The sequence below is a fragment of the Triticum dicoccoides genome, chromosome 5B (assembly GCF_002162155.2).
Source record: "Triticum dicoccoides isolate Atlit2015 ecotype Zavitan chromosome 5B, WEW_v2.0, whole genome shotgun sequence".
NCBI classification, from domain to species: domain Eukaryota; kingdom Viridiplantae; phylum Streptophyta; class Magnoliopsida; order Poales; family Poaceae; genus Triticum; species Triticum dicoccoides.
In genome coordinates this window covers 549,887,551-549,901,806 of record NC_041389.1, presented here as the reverse complement: position 1 = coordinate 549,901,806, position 14,256 = coordinate 549,887,551, and the positions used below count along the sequence as shown (strand labels likewise).

Below are 14,256 nucleotides of genomic sequence, written 5' to 3'. Positions count from 1 at the left end.
CAGGCGCGGCGGCGCGGTGGCCGCGCAGGGGCGTGAGACGGGAGGGGCGCGGGAGCAGGCTGTGCTCACAGGGGCGGCGGCGACGGCTCAGGCGAGAAGCCTGACGGCGTCGGTGGCGGCGGCGACGGCAAGGTGGAGCAGGGGCGTCGGGCGGCGACGGCGGCGAGGAGGAGCAGGGGGCGTCGGGGGAGAAGTGGGCGATTTGGCCGGAAACTGCTAAGTGTTGCTTATATAGCAAACCCTTTAGTCCCGGTTGGTGGCACCAACCGGGACTAATGCACCATTTAGTCCTGGTTGGTGCCACCAACCGGGACCAAATGCCTCTTTTTCGGCAGCCCAAAGGGCGGGAACCGACGACCTTTGGTACCGGTTGGTGGCACCAACCGGGACTAATGCCTCCCCCTTTAGTCCCGGTTAGTGCCACCAACCGGGACCAAAGGCCCCTGTGCTGCCCGCCTCGGGGCCAAAGTTTAGTCCCACCTCGCTAGTTGAGAGGGGCGCGCAGTGGTTTATAAGCCCCACTGCCGCACCACTCTCGAGCTCCTCTCCACCGCAGGCTTTCGGGCCTACTTGCTATTGCTTTGCCTGATGGGCCTTCTGGGCCTACTGTGGGCCTGTATCCTGACCCATAGTAGGGTTTCATGTCGTATTTAGGCCGTGCGGGCCCAGTAGGAGGCATTTTTTTTTGTTTTCTTTACTTATTGTTGCTATATTTATTTTTTTCAGTTTTTTTGTTTTCTGCATTATTTATTTTCTTTTGTTTTTTGCTTTATTTTTTAATTGTTTTTGCTTTTAGTTTTAGGAAAATTATAAACTTTCTGTTAGTGCCATTAGTTTTCAAATTTGAAAACACTTTTTTTGTTTTTTTGTTTTCTTTCTTGCTTTATTTATTTTATTTTGTTTCTACTTACAACAAAATACTTATTGTTGTTTTTTTGTTTTGTTTTCTGCATTATTTATTTTCTTTTGTTTTTTGCTTTATTTTCTAATTGTTTTTGCTTTTAGTTTTAGGAAAATTATAAACTTTCTGTTAGTGTCATTAGTTTTCAAATTTGAAAACACTTTTTTTGTTTTTTTTGTTTTCTTTCTTGCTTTTTTTTTGTTTCTACTTACAACAAAATACTTATTGTTGCCATTTTTAATTATTACGAGGGCCGAACCATAAGACATTAAAGCATTTCAAATGAACTCTGAAAAAGTTGAAAGTTGGCATGGTATCATAAATTGACCCGCATAGCATGTGTACAAAACGGACAATGGTATCATACTCGTCAGTTACAAAGTTGGCATGGTGTCATCATAATAGTTGCGGGAGAAAGTCTTCACTTTTTCTTCGCTTGTGTCATTTGCTTATTGCGCCGTAACCATGGATAATCTTTATCGTTTATCAGGATGCTGGGGTCAGCCTTGACTTTGAAGGGAGGAATTTCATGAAACTTTTCATAATCTTCAGACATGTCTGTCTTGTCCTCCACTCCCACGATGTCCCTTTTTCTGAAAGAATTATGTGGCGCTTTGGCTCATCGTATGATGTATTCGCTTCCTTATCTTTTCTCTTTCTCGGTCTGGTAGAGATGTCCTTCACATAGATAACCTGTGCCAAATCATTGGCTAGGACGAACGGTTCGTCAGTGTACCCAAGATTTTTCAGATCCACTGTTGTCATTCCGTACTGTGGGTCTACTTGTACCCTGCCTCCTGACAGATTGACCCATTTGCACTTAAACAAAGGGACCTTAAAATCATGTCCGTAGTCAAGTTCCCATATGTCCACTATGTAACCATAATATGTGTCCTTTCCCCTCTTGGTTGTTGCATCAAAGCGGACACCGCTATTTTGGTTGGTGCTCTTTTGATCTTGGTCAATCGTGTAAAATGTATTCCCGTTTATCTCGTATCCTTTCCAAATCAATACAGTCAAAGATGGTCCCCTAGACAACAAGTACAACTCATCACAAACAGTGTTGTCACCTCTAATACGTGCTTCCAACCAACTGCTGAAAGTCCTGATGTGTTCACATGTAATCCAGTCGTCGCACTGCTCCGGGTGTTTGGGGCGCAGACTGTTCTTGTGTTCATCGACATACGGGGTCACCAAGGTAGAGTTCTGTAGAACTGTGTAGTGTGCTTGAGATGAAGGATATCCGTCCCTGCATATTATTGAGTCCCTTCCAAGCGTGCCTTTTCCAGTCAGTCTCCCCTCATACCGCGATTTAGGGAGACCTATCTTCTTAAGGCCAGGAATGAAGTCAACACAAAACCCGATGACATCCTCTGTTTGATGGCCCATGGAGATGCTTCCTTCTGGCCTAGCGCGTTTACGGACATATTTTTTTAGGACTCCCATGAACCTCTCAAAGGGGTACATATTGTGTAGAAATACGGGGCCCAGAATGACAATCTCGTCAACTAGATGAACTAAGACGTGCGTCATGATATTGAAGAAGGATGGTGGGAACACCAGCTCGAAACTGACAAGACATTGCACCACATCACTCCTTAGCCTTGGTATGATTTCTGGATGAGAGATTGCATTGAGGAATGCACATAGCTTCACAATGGCTAATCGGACGTTTTCCGGTAGAAGCCCCCTCAATGCAACCGGAAGCAGTTGCGTCATAATCACGTGGCAGTCATGAGACTTTAGGTTCTGAAACTTTTTCTCTGCCATATTTATTATTCCTTTTATATTAGACGAGAAGCCAGTCGGGACCTTCATACTAAGCAGGCATTTAAAGAAGATTTCCTTCTCTTCTTTGGTAAGAGCATAGCTGACAGGACCTTCATACTGCTTTGGAGGCATGCCGTCTTTTTCGTGCAAACGTTGTAGGTCCTCCCGTGCCTCAGCTGTATCTTTTGTCTTCCCATACACGCTCAAGAAGCCTAGCAGGTTCACGCAAAGGTTCTTCGTCACGTGCATCACGTCGATCGAAGAGCGGACTTCTAGGTCTTTCCAGTAGGGTAGGTCCCAAAATATAGATTTCTTCTTCCACATGGGTGCGTGTCCCCCAGCGTCACTCGGAACAGCTAGTCCGCCTGGACCCTTTCCAAAGATTACATGTAAATCATTGACCATAGCAAGTACGTGATCACCGGTATGCATGGTGTGCTTCTTCCGGTGATCTGCCTCGCCTTTGAAATGCTTGCCTTTCTTTCGACATTGATGGTTGGTCGGAAGAAATCGACGATGGCCCAGGTACACATTCTTCCTGCAGCTTGCCAGGTATATACTATCGGTGTCAAGTAAACAGTGCGTGCATGCGTGGTATCCCTTGTTTGTCTGTCCTGAAAGGTTACTGAGAGCGGGCCAATCGTTGATGGTCACGAACAGCAACGCCTTTAGGTTAAATTCCTCCTGTTTGTGCTCATCCCACGTACGTACACCGTTTTCATTCCACAGCTGTAAAAGTTCTTCAACTAATGGCCTTAGGTACACATCAATGTCGTTGCCGGGTTGCTTAGGGCCTTGGATGAGAACTGGCATCATAATGAACTTCTGCTTCCTGCACATCCAAGGAGAAAGGTTATACATACATAGAGTCACGGGCCAGGTGCTGTGATTGCTGCTCTGCTCGCCGAAAGGATTAATGACATCCGCGCTTAAAGCAAACCATACGTTCCTTGGCTCACTTGCAAACTCATCCCAGTACTTTCTCTCGATTTTTCTCCACTGCGATCCGTCAGCGGGTGCTCTCAACTTCCCCTCTTTCTTACGGTCCTCACTGTGCCATCGCATCAACTTGGCATGCTCTCTGTTTCTGAACAGACGTTTCAACCGTGGTATTATAGGAGCATACCACATCACCTTCGCAGGAACCCTCTTCCTGGGGGCTCGCCGTCAACATCACCAGGGTCATCTCGTCTGATCTTATACCGTAATGCACCGCATATCGGGCATGCGTTCAGATCCTTGTACGCACCACGGAAGAGGATGCAGTCATTAGGGCATGCATGTATCTTCTGCACCTCCAATCCTAGAGGGCATACGACCTTCTTTGTTGCGTATGTACTGTCGGGCAATTTGTTATCCTTTGGAAGCTTCTTCTTCAATATTTTCAGTAGCTTCTCTTCTTTGTCAGGCACAACATTCTCTGCCTTCCACTGCAGCAATTCCAGTACGGTACCGAGCTTTGCGTTGCCATCTTCGCAATTGGGTTACAACCCTTTTTTGTGGTCCTCTAACATGCGATCGAACTTCAGCTTCTCCTTTTGACTTTCGCATTGCGTCCTTGCATCGACAATGACCCGGTAGAGATCATCATCATCGGGCACATCGTCTGGTTCCTCTTGATCTTCAGCAGCTTCTCCTGTTGCAGCATCATCGTGCACATCGTCTGGTTCCTCTTGATGTTCAGTAGCATCACCGTATTTAGGGGGCACATAGTTGTCATCGTACTCTTCTTCTTCGCCGTCTTTCATTATAACCCCTATTTCTCCGTGCCTCGTCCAAACATTATAGTGTGGCATGAAACCCTTGTAAAGCAGGTGGGTGTGGAGGATTTTTCGGTCAGAGTAAGACTTCGTATTCCCACATATAGGGCATGGACAACACATAAAACCATTCTGCTTGTTTGCCTCAGCCACTCCAAGAAAATCATGCACGCTCTTAATGTACTCAGAGGTGTATCTTGAACCGTACATCCATTGCCGGTTCATCTGCGTGCATTATATATAATTAAGTGTGTCAAAAATCATTACAGAACATCATGAATAGATAATTAAGTGACAAAATTAATAGAAGTTCATCATCACATTAAAACCAAAGTACATACATAGTTCTCATCTAACAACATAAAGCTCTGCAGAGCATCTAAATTAATTAAACCATACACTGAAACTATGTAAAACATTTCAATGCGAAAACAAAATGCGATCATAATCGCAACCAATGTAACAACTGATCCAACGGCATAATGATACCAAGCCTCGGTATGAATGGCATATTTTCTAATCTTTCTAATCTTCAAGCGCATTGCATCCATCTTGATCTTGTGATCTTCGACGACATTCGCAACATGCAACTCCAATATCATCTTCTCCTCCTTAATTTTTCTATTTTTTTTCCTTTAACAAATTGTTTTCTTCTTCAACTAAATTTAACCTCTCGACAATAGGGTCGGTTGGAATTTCCGGTTCAACAACCTCCTAGATAAATAAAATTTATGTCACGTTGGTCGTTGGTCGGCATAATTGTCATAAACAATAAATGAACCAATAGTTATGAAAAGATAATATATACCACATCCGAATCATAGACAGGACGAGGGCCGACGGGGGCGGATACCAAAACCATCGCACTATATAAGGTGCAATAATAAAAGTAAGAAAATTGTACAAGTATCTATATAAATATACAAGTAAGAATTTTTTTTCCTTTCAGAAAGAAGATAAGAACAAGAGGCTCACCACGGTGGTGTCGGCGACGAGATAGGCGCGGGCGATCGACGGCGGTGAAGACGGGGACGTGACGTGACGGACCGCTAAACCTAGACAAATATTGAGGAAAATGGAGCTTGGGGGTCGAGCTTGGAGAGGAGAAAGCTTAAGTAGTGTGGCTCGGGCATTCCATCGAACACCTCGTGTGCATAGGAGGTGAGATAGAGCACCACAGAGCTCTCCCCTCGCCGGCGACGAAAAACAGAGCACTGGGAGTGCTCTGCTCGCGGGTGAGGGGTAGATATAGACAACTAATTGGTCCCGGTTCGTGCCACGAACCGGGACTAAAAGGCAGCCTTTGGTCCCGGTTCATGCCACCAACCGGAACTAATGGTGGTGGGCCAGGAGCGAGGCGCATTGGTCCCGGTTCGTCCCACCAATCGGGACCAAAAGGTCCAGCCGAACCGGGACCAATGGCCCACGTGCCCCGGCCGGCCCCCGGCGCTCACGAACCGGGTCCAATGCCCCCATTGGTCCCGGTTCTGGATTGAACCGGGACTAACGGGCTGACCCGGCCTGGACCATTGCCCCCTTTTCTACTAGTGAGGCTCATTAACTATCAAGTCCTACTAGTGAGGCTCATTAACTAGTGATTCTTGTAGAATTTATTCACCCATATTGTGTGTCGGCTCAGAAATTGGATTACACTGGAACACATATATATATTCGATCAACTTCATCTTGTCAAGGACGTAATGATAAAATGCAATTTCTTGAGACATCATCGGATTGATTGTCATTGATGTTCTTGTTTCAGGGTTGCAAGCGGCCTCCCTGAGAAGAGGGCGTCCAGGTTGGTGATGACGTCCTCAAGAAGGCCACGCATAGACTCTGACGTGATCACAACCATGTGGTCTGACAACACGACGGTGTCCATGGCAAGCAGCTCCGGCAGTACTGCCGCTGATTTCTGGTACAGGTCCAGGCTGGTGCACCCGATGACGCAGGCACCTGACCGGCTCCAGCTCATCCATCAGGATGCCTCGGCCAACTTTGACAAGAACCCGGTCCTTCCCTAGCGCCTCCATCACCTCCCATGTGCTTGGTTTCGTCGGTCAGCGCATCGGAGAGCACCAGCACATTGCTGCCTGTGGCGAGTTCGCGCAGCGCCGGGACGAACTACTACGGTGTCGACAGCTTGGGTGACGTCGAGTGGTAGGAGACAGCGCAGGCGAAGGCGGTGAGACCTCGCACGACATGGAATTGCCCAGCCCCACGATCCCCACTCGCTCACCTGCCACTGAACAAATATTCTGGTCAGATTCTCTTTATGTTTTGTTCTTTGGGATAATTTGAGACAAGAAGAGAGTTTGTCCAAAACAGAGTGGTCAACAACAGATTCGTACTAACCTTGTGACGAGAGGGTGGTAGTCGCCCTCGGGGTCGGCCATCCACCTGCCAATGCGGACGGGAGGCGCTGCGAATGGCAGAAAAATGGGCTTCACGCGGCAGTCGGCCCAGTTAACCACATGCTTCGGATTTTGCTTTCAGAGTAGCGGCCCCTTAGGACAAATGGCCCAGTGCGCGAGTTGATTTTAGATCTGACGGTCATAACGTTTAAAGCACGACATCTGATGGTCTAAATCGTTGATGGTCTGAGAGGGCTGGGATTAAGTGCGGTTGTACTGTCCTAAAAAATACATCACTGCCTGCATGTCCTAGCGCCGCCACTGGCGTAAATGCTGGTCGTCTGCGAGAGTCTTGGTCTGTGCAAACCCTCTATTTTTCTCCTTGGAAGCTCAATCCAAGTCGGAGCTGCCTATAGTTGACGTGCCTGGTAGACTCTTTGGAATGGGACAACATGGGTTTCATGCCATGCTTTAGATGGTTGTTCCGTTGATGTTTGTCTGCGGCAAAGCTGAGTCGGCAGATCGAGGACGATGGTTATGACCATGGCGTTTGTAGTCAACTTCGATTGATGTTCTCTGCTTGGCAGCGTTTGCGGAGTCTACATGGATAGCCAGATCAGCCGGTTCCTTATGTGTTGTCATGTTCCATGGCCGCCTGTGTAGACATTGGTAACGGGCTACCCGTATTTTCATTAGTTTGCTGTGCACCATTCTTAGTCAATGCGGCAGGGCAGAGATTTTACCCCATTTTTTACAGAGAAAAAGTGCGCTAAAAAACTTCTAGAATACATTCATAGAAGGGCTCCTCAAATGTCAAAACTGTCCTTGTTCATCCAAAAGCCGACACACAAGCACACCTTAGAAATTTTGGATATTACCAAACAAAACTGAAATCCAAGTAACGGCTTTATAGGCACATGTTTCCCTCGCGTTCGGACCACCATGATAACGACGGTTTCAAAGCTGGCTACAGAGACATGAGACAATGTAAATCAATTATTTAAATGCAGTGCACCATACTCCCAATAAAATGCATTTTGTTTCGCCGACCCTCTATACGCACCTTCACAACTTTTTTTTAGAACAAAGATGCCAGATGTGTTTGGCTTTAAATTAATAAAGGCCACGAACAAGGCTGGGTAACAGATCATTACAGTCTCGAAAGCCCTCGGACCGAACATATCAAAAAAGGCTTTCGCCCCGCTTTATAAATAAAGCAACCACTGAGCACAAAGTTCACAAGGTATCAATCCAAGCAACACACACACACACAACGCCACCGCAGGCACAGGTCCGACACCGACACACACACACACACAAACAAACAAACACGGGTTCAGCTGTGGACACATCACAACAAGCCCAACACAGGCGCACGACACAACACATAAACTGCGGTGGCGAGGTAGGGGAGATCTAATCCGGCTCCGGTGGTGGTGGGGGAAGCGGAGGAGTCAACCGAGAGAGCCATCGCACTGAGCTGGGTGATGATGGAAGTGATGGCGTCTCTCTCCCTGGGACGGCTAAGCGGCCGCCAAAGCACGACAAATAGGGATATGCTGAATCACAAGCTTATTCCTACCAGTCCACAGCGTCCAGGCAAGCACCCCGATGACCAGCCGCCTAATGTGGCGCACCGAGGGTGTTAACGCCTGGAATTCGGCGAAGAGAGCGGGGAAGCTGTTGTGATCCCAGCTTCCACCCACTAATTAGTGGAAACAGGTCTAGAGGAACTGCGCGGACACGCAAGTGAAGAAGATATGGTTCGAATCCTCTTCGGGCCCGCAAAGCGGGCAACGCCCATCACCGGGGCCGTTGCCAAGATAGGCAAAGGGTTCTAAGCCGAAATGCCGCGAGCGGATACAAGGCCCATCAGCCGTAGACAGAGCGCGCAGGCTCGCGGAAAACAAAAGGGGCCACTCCACCTAGGTAGTAGCCGCAGGCTCCCTAGCCAACACATACACTTGCAAAAATTGTCCTTGAGCATGCTTCATCAGCTCAGCATCCTTGCGCCTCCCCAACGGACTCCGCTGCTGTAAAAACAGGTTGCATTTGTAGATTATATTAGACGGATGCGACAGGAAAATGGCTTCAATCGTTAATTTGTTCCGAATGAGCCAAAGTGCCCAAAGAACAGCTTCACAACTTCACCCCATTACCTTGCTCGATCTCCTATGCAAATCCATAGGACTGAATTGTTACCAATTTGGATGAATTTAATTAGACATGACCCTGTTACTGTGCGTGCATGGACAAGAATTTCCCAATGTTACATGTGAAACAAAACGAATTAGGGTTTGTTAGAGGTTGTAACTTCAAAGATTTATGAGCCAATTGGATTTTTTTTCCAGAAGTTGCAATGAGACGTTATAGGTAGATGATCGCGGAGATCATGCTTGCTTGGTACGATTGAACTATATCCAAAACCAATCAACAAAGAAGCCTCTTTTGTTATCTCCTAGTTCATTCTTTGTATAGGATAAGCATAAAGTCGGAGAGTTTCACCATAGGGGGAAATGGTCCGAAGAGCTCGCCCCAGAACCTTTATTGAGTAATTGTTCGTCAATATTTTTTTATTAGAGAGAACCCAAGGCATCCATCAAGTACTGGCACACGTCATCTTTTTGCTAATAGTTGATTCTGTTCCTGTTTGTCACCATGTACTAGAAATAAGCAAAATAGCAATCAAGCAAGACAGCGAGGTTCAAGCAACATAAAAGATCATCAAGATTCTGACAACAAACTTGGTTTACTACAGCCATTCTACTAATGGTAAGAAACCCAACCTTCCTGGCTCAATATAGATAGTTTGACTGCCAAAATGGTACTACAATCTCCCTATCTTCGAGCAATACTAGCTAGAAACACAGTGATTTTACTCCATGTCATCTAGGGAAGAGCACTATAATTAATTTGTCAGCAAAGCTGGCCAGCGTGGCTGAGGAACCCGTAGTCTGCATACCCATCCCCAGCGCCAAAGAAAGAAGGCTCCCGCAGTGTATCAGCTAGCAGCTCCTTGAACGCTTTCTTCACCTTGGGTGCATACTCTTCCAGCACCGTCTTCTTAGCCTCGTGCGCCTTGAGGTTCATAGTCCAGAGTGCCCGTTGAGACTGCAGTGCAGAGGCTCTCGCTTCTTCGTCCTGTGCTGCTGTAAACTCAACTTCACTAACACCAGCACTGAGATCATACGGAGGATAGGGCCCAAACTGAATTTTTTTGTCAAAAATATCATCAATAAATGAGCAACATACCAATAACTGGAAAGGAAGAGCAGGATATTAAGAACAGTAGGAAACAGGGAACTGACGATGTTGGATTTGGGGTAAATGAAATATAATCAAATAAACCAAATGCCATTTTCAGTGGGTATTATGCTCTCAAACAATCTGTGCTGCGGTAATATTGCTGTCACTTATCCATTCTTATATTTATTCTGACACAGGACCATGACTGGAGTACCATGGCAGGACGAGGAGATAAAATAATCAAGATTAGTGAAGAAACATTCACATCGCGATAGTGCTAGGTTCTTGGAGTGCTATACTCCCTCTGTCCTTGACAGTACACAGTGTAAAAAAAGTCTTATATTATGGGATAGAGGGAGTATTAAACAAGCCAAGTCGTGTCCACAATGTAAGCGGCCACTAAGCACCAGATGGCTAAGGCCATGAACTCGTGATAAATCAAACTGGTGTGTCTAAAAAATTGTTTGATTCTGCAAACTGAATCAAATGACAGTTGATTTGAAGGCGAACAACTGGCACATGAAACAGTTACCAAAAAAGTTTGCGCGCCATGCATTCTAGCTACAAGCTAATTAAGATATAAACAAATACGTTAAAATGAAGACAGACTAAAATACAATATTATACATCTTCTCCCTCAACCAAGTGAGCCAGATTCACTTCCTAGAATGGCATTATGTTGACGGACCAAGAAAAAAAGGAACGGGTATCATGATTTATTGACATCTCTACTTTGCAGAGCGTGCTATATAGTCAGCGTTCCTTCACTATATGACTCTAAATTTAGGTCGATCGATATTTACACGTCAAGGTTTGCTCTACAGTTTTATTTTCTCAAAAAGAGAGTACTATTGTGAAAATCCTTTGCAGACAAGCCTCTTATTTAGTAGATTAATAAGAGCACCAATAGTATTTTTGTACAAAAAATAACTGGACAATGGTAATCTTTTTTCTTTCATACGAACACCATATGGAATCCTTAAAATAGCCAATCGATTTCACCGTAGGAACCTTACTTTCGGGGTAGATGCAGTGATCAATAACTTTCCACTTGCCCTGGGGCGCCATCGACGGGCCTGGGAGGGGGATGTCAGCGTCGGGGGTCTGGAGCCGGTTCTTGAGGATGGCGATGCACGCATCCACCTCCTGGATCTCTCGGGACTGCCATTGTATCTGCTGCTGAACCATCTCCTTGATCGCATCTTCAATGGCGTCCTTGGCCCGTAGCTTGGATGCCAGTACATCCGGATTGACCAGACTGGCATCTCCCGAGTCGACCATGGACTTGAGCTTGATGGCGGCGTTGATGGCCGCGTCCTCCTCGAGACGGCAGCGAGGGATCTCCACCTTTCCCATGGACCTCTTGGAGGGCCGCAGCAGTAGCAGATCCTCCACGTCGTAGAGGTCTCTCACCGTGTGAGGCCTGGCGGCCATGGGAGGGGAGGGGAGGGGAGGGGAGAGCTTCACCGGAAGGGGAGGAGATACTCCTAGTCCTAGGTCTTCGGTGATTCTTCGAATCACGGGAGAAAAGGGATTCTCTCGCACCGTGCATGTAGCAGCCCTTGATCTGTTGGAGATCCATGACCATGCAACCAGTTATTGCGTTTAATATTGTTTTGCTATTTCACGCGGCTGATTTCTCTACACGTGTTGGCTGCGTCTGTCGCCGTAGGATATGTTCTTGATCGGACGGCCGGGAGCCAAACTCTAGCTAGTTCTCTTTCTTCTACGACATGACCCCTGTTGCAGAAACATTCCGCAACTATGCCCCTGTTGCAGACCGACCTTGAAGAATCCCCGGTCACGTCACCCAATGACGAGATACACGGCAGGCTCCGATGAAAGGCATGGGGGGCAAAGTTGGCCGTTGAGATGCTATGGGCGATGACAGGGAGCGTGCAGTTGGATGGTTGGAGGGGTCACGATGCTGCGCTTGAGCTCTGCGCGTTCTTCGACGGTATGCGGAGGCAGGTGAGATCAGCTGCGTAGGATGCCGCTGCTTGGCTGCAGCAATAGAGGAGGGTGGAGGAGGTAGCCTGGCGGCGGAGGCTCACCAGATCTGGCCGTGGCAAGGCGGCGGAGCAGACGTTGCGGGGGTTGGCGGTTGCGGGCGAGTAGGCTAGAGGAGGCCGCGAGCCAAGACGGGCGGAGCACGCGTCCTGGCAGCGGCGGCTCGTCAGATATAACTGCAGCGAGGTGGCAGAGCAAATGGAGGCGACATAGGCGAAGTGGTGGAGGGCGGTCTTGTTGTCGGAGAATATGAGCCTAACGGCGAACACGGCTGCTAGCAAAAATGTTTGCTTGCAACAAAGGGCGTATTACAATTGCAACAAGGCTCTTGTTGAAAAAGGGCCCTATTGCAACTTTGCAAAGGAAAAAACTTCGCGTCATGTTTGCAATTGCAACAAGGATCTTGTTATAAAGTTATGGGATTTTGTTTATGCAACAAAGGTCGTGTTTCTGAAGAAAAATGGTTCAGGAGTGAAATAAGCCTGATGAAATGAGTGAAGTCAGTGTTTTGAAATGAGTGAAGTCAATATTTTGATTATATTGCACTCTCTCAGTTTCCAAGAAGCGAAAAATGTTTCAAGACTTATATAAATATTTACAATATATTCAAATTTCCCATAGCTTTAAAGATCCCGACGTTGGGAACTAAATATGTAAAAGGATTTTGAAATGCATCTTTCCTTGTTAAGCTACCAATAAATTAACATCTCACAAGAAATATAAAGTATGATCTTTTCTATGGGCGGAGAGAGAGAGAATCATGTGTGCATGTAGCCAATCTCTCTCTCTTTCTCTCTCTCACGCACACACTCTCTCTCTAGCATAAAGCTGGCACATCTAACACATTCTTTCTTGGTGTGTCCGACAGGATGGGCGGTGTATTTTGTAGAGCACAATGCAGAGAATCTCTAAGCCAGAATGAACGACAAATGTAGGCACGGGACCTCTCGTGCAAGATACATTTTCCTGTTTCTAACGAGAGGAGACTAAGAGAGACTATGGCCTATTATTGAGCGATGTGGAATAACAAGATGGGCCGTTGTAGTTTGTGGACCAAAAACATGTGGCGACCAACATAAATTCAACATATAAGAGTATCTCTAGCAGAGTTGCCATATACGTTTCCCTATCCTCTGAAATTATTATGGTTTATAACACTTCAAAGGCGATCCTGATCCTGTCATGAGTTCCTTGTTTACTTGTACAAAACTCTTGGCCGACATTGTTTGGTGGGGCATGGGTTGTGTGGTCATCTTGTGTTTTCTTTTGGTATAGATTCGGATCCGTAGTCAATGGCATAGGCGTCTGGTTCTTCTTAGGCGGCCGGTGTGGGAGGGGATGGAAATATGGCAGATATGTTAAAGCACCTGGACCTCTGGGATGACAAACTTGATGATGTAGTTGTGGGGAAGGTGTTGGAAATATGAGCAATTTATCCTTCATCTCAAAACAGCGAGATGGAAAATTCTTGACCTTCTTAATAACATTCAGATTTGTTCCGAAAATTAGTATGTCATCAACATACAAGCAAAGCATAACTTCCTCGCCCCCACCATGGCGATATGACACACATTTATCAGCTTCGTTCACAACAAAGCCTGCGGCTGTTAAAATTCTTTCGAACTTCTCATGCCACTGTTTGGGTGCTTGCTTGAGTCCATACAAATACTTCAGCAACTTGCACACTTTTCTTTTCTGACCATCTATTACAAATCCATCTGGTTGTTCCATATAAATTTCCTCATCCAACTCTCCATTTAGGAAAGCAGTCTTAACATCCATTTGATGAACGAGAAGACCATGTGAGGCAGCTAGTGAAAGTAGAACTCGAATAGTGGTCAGTCGAGCCACAGGTGAGTAAGTATCAAAGAAGACTTCACCTTCCTTTTGGGTATAACCCTTAGCCACAAGCCGAGCATTGTACTTTTCGATAGTACCATCAGGCCTAAGCTTCTTCTTGAATACTCATTTGCATCCTATAGGTTTGCACCCATAAGGACGATCAGCTATCTCCCAAGTTTCATTCACCAAGATGGAATCCATCTCGCTACAAACTGCTTCCTTTCAGTAGTCAGCATCTTCAGATGCATAGGCCTCTGAAATAGAACTGGGAGTGTCATCTATGAGATACACAAGAAAATCATCACCAAAGGACTTTGCAGTCCTCTGTCTCTTGCTCCTAGTAGGAACTTCATTGTTCTCCTCCACAGGACTT

General features: G+C 46.4%; 1 pseudogene; it reads right to left on the bottom strand.

Annotated features, from left to right (window-relative positions):
- Nucleotides 1-6,172: 6,172 nt before the first annotated feature.
- LOC119310047 lies at nucleotides 6,173-6,827 on the bottom strand (annotated as a pseudogene).
- Between the last annotated feature and the right edge of the window lie 7,429 nt (nucleotides 6,828-14,256).